General features: G+C 36.0%; 1 protein-coding gene and 1 long non-coding RNA gene across 3 annotated transcripts in view; one reads left to right on the forward strand and one right to left on the reverse strand.

The window, feature by feature from the left end:
- Positions 1-6,161, reverse strand: part of LOC126920897 (protein cortex-like) — a 250,975-nt gene that overhangs the window by 131,919 nt on the left and 112,895 nt on the right. The gene's annotated exons all lie outside the window — the stretch shown is intronic.
- LOC126920935 (uncharacterized) overlaps positions 1-6,161 on the forward strand; it is a 216,223-nt gene that overhangs the window by 108,238 nt on the left and 101,824 nt on the right. The window lies entirely within an intron of this gene.

The raw sequence follows: 6,161 nt of genomic DNA on the forward strand, positions 1-6,161 counted from the left end.
GTTTCTGTTCTGTTCTGTTTCTGAAAGAAACAATTGGATTTCGCAATACGATTTCACGAAAATTGCTAGAATTACAGGAAAATTATTTACGGCACACGTTTGTACATGGGATATTGTTGAAATAATAATTTATTCTAAATCACAGAAATTCTAAATCACACATTCTAAATATCATAACAAGTACTATTCTTTGGATATTTTATATTCTTTTGGATGCATTTTGGATGCATTTTTACATTATTAAATTTTTCATAAATATACAAACATATAATAGTAGTGATTAAATTAAAGATATTAATAGGTTGATATATTTGAATCATTTTAATTTGATTCGATCTCGAAATAATGTTTAGGGAAATTTATTTCGCTTTATTTGAGGAATAAAGATAAACATAAAATGAATTTTTATGGATAACTGAACTTTTACCAAGAGAAAATAGCAGTAAGAGGATAGAAGCTATTAACACAAACTTATGAAATACTTATGTAAACTCTATTCCACCGTACAACTTTAATATATATTATTATCCGTAAGCCTAGTAATTACTATAATGATCTCTTGTGCATTTACCACGTGAAATCTTTAAAGGAAGTAGTAGTACCTACTTATCAACATTCTTTAAATCTTACAATTAGTTATGAAAGAAAGGGAGAACGAAACAAGTAAAAGAGGCTTTAAAACGAATGTGACAAAAAATATTCGCGAGATAGCAAAGTAAAATTCTTTCTTTTGTCATAATATAATAATTTCGAAATGTTGTAATATCCGTTCCTTTCACTTTTCAAGAAGTACACGATCGAACTGAGACGCGAGAAGCGACATGAAAATTTGTTAACGTTCAAACAGATTGAGGGAACATCCGACATTTCTAAATTAATCGGTATATTAAAAGATTGTTTAAGTAAAATAGGAAATATCTTTAATGCTCCTCAAATGTCAAATTCGTGCTTCCAGAAAAGCGTTTTTCCAAAATTTAAATTCCCATAAAAGATCACGCAAATATTCTGTTTATCCATCAAAGTCACAGACGTAAAGTTTCATATTGTTGTCATGAATCTTCTTAACATTAAATATACGCGATTTACAATAAGTTTTTTGTACTTTAAATATGGTTGAGAATTAACGATAGAACGAAATTCAATGTAGATATCAACGCGCCAAATTCAAACTTCAAAGAAACGTTTCGTATACATCAACAATATACTAACAATTTGATACTTCTTGATGTTATCGTCAATCGTATTTTAATTATCGTCAGTACGATTTTTTAACTTTCTTTCTGTTTCATTCTTCGACGAAAAATATCTATGAAATTTCCAAGTGGAAAATTATTTCGTACAGTGCGTTGTACACAAATCTTTTTCGAGCGAAACGAGTGAAGTTAAATTGTCGCAACGTCCGACACAAAGTGTCCTACATAAAACCCACCGTACAGTGTCTACGCCACGCTATGGCCAGTATAGCACAACTTTTCACTGGACACAAATTTTCAATCACCGTCGACACGTTTCCCAATTACCCCACGTTCCAACAAGCGTGTCGATATTTGACGCACCCGCTACTTCCCTTCTTCCTCTCTGTCCTTCGATTTTCCTGCGATCAAAACGACTGAGAATCGTTGGCTAAAATTAAAACAAGCGCACCATGAGAACGATATTTCAACGTGAGTCGACGCGGAACGATCGGCGATCCTTATTGTAGAAGGCGTGTTACAAGCCGGATAATTTGAAACAAGTGTTGCGTCTAATTTACTACTTTACACGTGGTGAATAAGTAACAGGGCGGACGCCGGTACTTTCTCTGAACGCGAATACGGCCAATCGAATTGGCGTTATGCATAATGCATTGGTCAACGGAACCGCGAAAATTTACGGACTATGTGGATACCGATGTCTCAATTATGCTCGGCTTCGGTTTAATCCGTACGGCTCGTTTGTAGACACTGGGGATTGAGATATTGATGCATGCGTCGAGAGAAAGGGGAAATGAATTAATGGTTCCTGTTGGAGTAATTCTAAATGCAAATGCGTTTTCCAGGGAAGAAAGATAGTTATTGTTGCAAGAACATTGAAGGGATCGTAGAATGTATCAGGTTGTAAGATATGAAATATCCATTTTAATGTTTCAGTTTCTTCGTGTAGATTGTATTTTGATATATCAATTGCCTGCGAGAGGATCTAATTATATAACAGAGTATAAAATTCAATGTCGATTTATATTTCTTTATTTGGTGTATACTTAGTTTGAAATATAATAGTAGTGGAAGATTTTCAGTACATTCTTTGTACAGCTGTACGATAAATATGAATAGAAATAGAAATATGAGCCATCTTCATGAGTTTGAATTTAGTTATTGGGAAGTTAATATTGTTTTTGAGGAAAACGCTACTAACGAATCATCCAACGTTTGAAAAAGTAGTAGTAGTATATGAAAATTTACATTCATAAAAAGCGAAAGAGTATGTAGTATCTTGATCTAGGATTAACATTATTTGATAAATATTTATAGAGCAAGTATTATCAAGAAATGTCAATATTAATTTCATATATCTGATGTATCTTTATTTTCCAATTCAAAGGAATTTATATTAGTAAATTGCTACCTTCAACGGGTTAATCAGTAAGTAATTTAATAAAATTGTAAAGTGTTCGTTGCAACTAGTAGCTTGAGATTATAATCAAATAACGATACAGAGTAAATATAACTTAAGAGATAGAAAATGTTTGGTAGGAGTACTGAGTACTTTTAACCATTCATAATGACAGTATTAAACATTTCCCAATAAAATTTTATGAAGCGTGGATATTTCATCTGGTATAACGTAGGGTGTAATCAGAAGAACTTTCGAGTCGAGTTCAAATATGCTTATTATTTTAAAAAATAAAGATCTTGCGATTAAGATCAAATAATGGCACAGGGTAAATGCAGAATAAGAGCTAAAAAGTATTTAATACGAGCCTGTAATAGTAGCGTTAAACATTCTCTAATCAAATTATATGAAACGAAGATATTTCAATTAGCATATATGCTAAGTATAACTTGCGTAAGAAGCATGAAAATTACATTTAAATATTTCTGTTATTTAAAAAATGTATACACAGTTTGAAAATTTACACACATATACATGTGTCTGCGATACCTATGAGAATACAATGATCTAATACATTTTCTTTTAGTGTGTAATACAGGCTCTTTCACAAAAGAGTTATTTCTTATCGCATACATGAAATTCTATGGAAATTCACGAAAAATTAAATTTTCAAGTACTAAACTCAAACGAAACTTATTTACTACACGCATTAACTCTTCCAAATTTACACGAAACTAATTTATAGATGAATATATTCTAAAAAAAAGAACTATCTCTGCATACCTTGAAATTATTTAAAGATAGAATCATTTTATAAAAGTTCAAATTTATCGAAACATTCACATCGTATCGCGAACGTTTAAATCGATCTACCAGCTGAAACCATAAACACGCAAAATCACCATGAAAGTTCCAATTACTCCACGAAGCAACGTGCATCTCTTAGAGCGCATTGAAGTCACCTTGCAACGGCGTGCACGCGATTGTTCCGCGAGTGCGCTCGAACAGCCGGATTTTCTCGATCTCGTAAGTTTCATCGTTCTGTACGCTGATATCGTAAAGTCACTAAGCCGTCGTGCGCTGGAAACCCGAACGATTTCTCGCTCGAGCGAGCAATATCGCTCATCATCGGCATACCATTGTCGATCGTCAGCGCCAAGAATCTACGAGCGCCAGGCGAGAAAGCAGGACCGAGAGACGCGATATGAAAATGCAGAAATCGTTCGTGCCCTTCCACGCGTGTCTGCTCCGTTGCAATGGATGTAATTTGAATTTTCTGATTCGATTCAACAGCCTCTCAAGCGTCTCGCTTCGCTCAACTCGATCATAAATATCTGTCCGCGGAACAGCGTCCAGCTACGAGACAAATTCTGAACGCGATTTCGTTTCAGTGACCGCGACGGAAAAATTGAATATAACATTTCTACCTAACGGTGTAACACTCTCGACGGATGATTAACCTTTGTTAACCCTTCCACGTAGCCGTCGATCTCGTCTCGTTCGATTTTATGCGCGTAGCATCCGCCGTTGAATAGATCGACTCAGCGGACGTTCGAGTTTGTTTCCTCGAGATCGGGCGAGAAATCTAAGTCGAATTTTTTAAACGACCCGATTAACATTATTTCAAGGCGTCGCATTTTGGAAAGTTGTAAAGGTTCTTATATTTTGAGGAATGTTCAAATCTCTTGCAATATACCACGTGTCTTCCACTTCTGTGTTCAAATGATTAATAAATACGTATACCACCAAGCATATGCAGCAGTTACATAAGTTGTTCGATTCGTTTAATTTACTGCTGCAACATGTCGTCAGTCCTGATCATTGTATTGTTCTATCCGGAAGCAAAATTTCAGATTGTTTATGAAAGCGACGAGAACATAAAAACAACGCACGCGGAATACGCTGAAAGGAATACGAGCTGCGAGACGAAGACAAAGGAGAAAAATACAAATTGTCATTTATGTGTACACCATCTGAACATATAAATAGGTTAATAAACCTTGTTACTAAAGTTCCCTGGTGTCTCTCAGTTTTACCAAACGGATGAAAAACGTAGAAAATTTTCACGACGTTTCCAACCACCGTCAAACAGCAATGGTCAAACTATTGCAAAAAAACCCGAAACGCTACCTATCAAATAGAAGTCTACTTTCTTGGTAGCAACTTAGACCGCGCAGATAGGTGCAAGCGTAGCATCGGGAGTTAATAAGGGGAATAACATTAAAATTCATGCATCTACCGTGGCGAGCCGTATCTGCGTCGTCGGTTCTTGATTGTAATACCGCGAGGCTGGCCGATTAAAATCGCCGATACATAGGTGCTCTTGCGAGCGTAATAAAATACGGGCAAGGAAGGCGGAGGGAAGAAAAGAGCGCATGTGCTGCACGGAGAGATGGTCGTGCCGAGGCTGGACACAGGGGAGAACGCATTATGGACATCGGCTGCTCTAGCGGTCAGCTCTCCGTGGCCGAGCGTGGGCGTTCACGTATGATTGCTATGAGTTTATGCTCCTACACTTTGAACGCTGCGCCTCGTGCGTGATACGTTGCTGTTGCGTACTACGTATCCGAGAGAACGATTTTTCAGATTGGACGATGCCATTATTAGGATTTTGCCGCCGTTCAACGCTTCGAAGAAGCTGGCGAGAATAAAGTGTCTGGACGGTTGGTTTGGCTCGTTTAGGAGATGCTGTTTTCAAAATGGTTATTCTACGGTGTTAGGGGCTTTAGCGATGTCGAACAATGTCGCAGTTTCGTCTCGTAACATGGGTATAGTAAAGCGTTTAACGATGTATTTATATGTATTTATATGTTTATGCGCGTATGGCTATTCGCAGGAAGTTGATTATCTGACGGTCGAGGTACATGAAATTAGTTTCGTTCGTAAGCTGATTTGTAGGATGTTAGGACGATGGAAAGCAGATTTTAGTACCAATTAGACGCTACATTGTCTGATTTATGGATAAGTTTTCTACTTGGGGTTATTTAAAGGACGAGTTATTAGCAATTTTCTACGAGGAGCCGATTTATCGAAAAATTGAATTTCCATTACTCTACTGATAAACCGATATACATATAGTTCATCTCCTTTTTCTCCGTTTTGTATTCAATATTGTACAGTAGTTTAGATAATTAGAGAAATACTATAAAGAATTATATTAAATAATTAGAAGGAACAAGGGAACTGTTTCCTGGGAAATTTTATAGAGAAATGAATGTAGAAGCAATAGAGTAGCTAAGTAATGATACTGAAACAAGAATGAGGCAAGTAATCAGGTAACAGACAATAGTTAATGATTAATAGTCGATGCAATAAAAGATTGCTTGATTACGAACGCTCAATTTTGTAGAAAATTAGAAAGATAACAAGAAATAACGCAATAATGCGGCAATAAAAATATCAACAATATCAGCGATATCGTGTACCTAAACTGTGTAGCGTAGAAATAAAAATAAAATACCATTCGAACGATTCCTTGAGACTTCCTCGCGTATTTAAATGTCAACGATCGGAGCTAATTGCACCTTACGCTGGACCGTATGTAGTCTCAAGTGACGCGTTATCCTTGC

Source organism: Bombus affinis, chromosome 1 (assembly GCF_024516045.1).
Source record: "Bombus affinis isolate iyBomAffi1 chromosome 1, iyBomAffi1.2, whole genome shotgun sequence".
NCBI classification, from domain to species: domain Eukaryota; kingdom Metazoa; phylum Arthropoda; class Insecta; order Hymenoptera; family Apidae; genus Bombus; species Bombus affinis.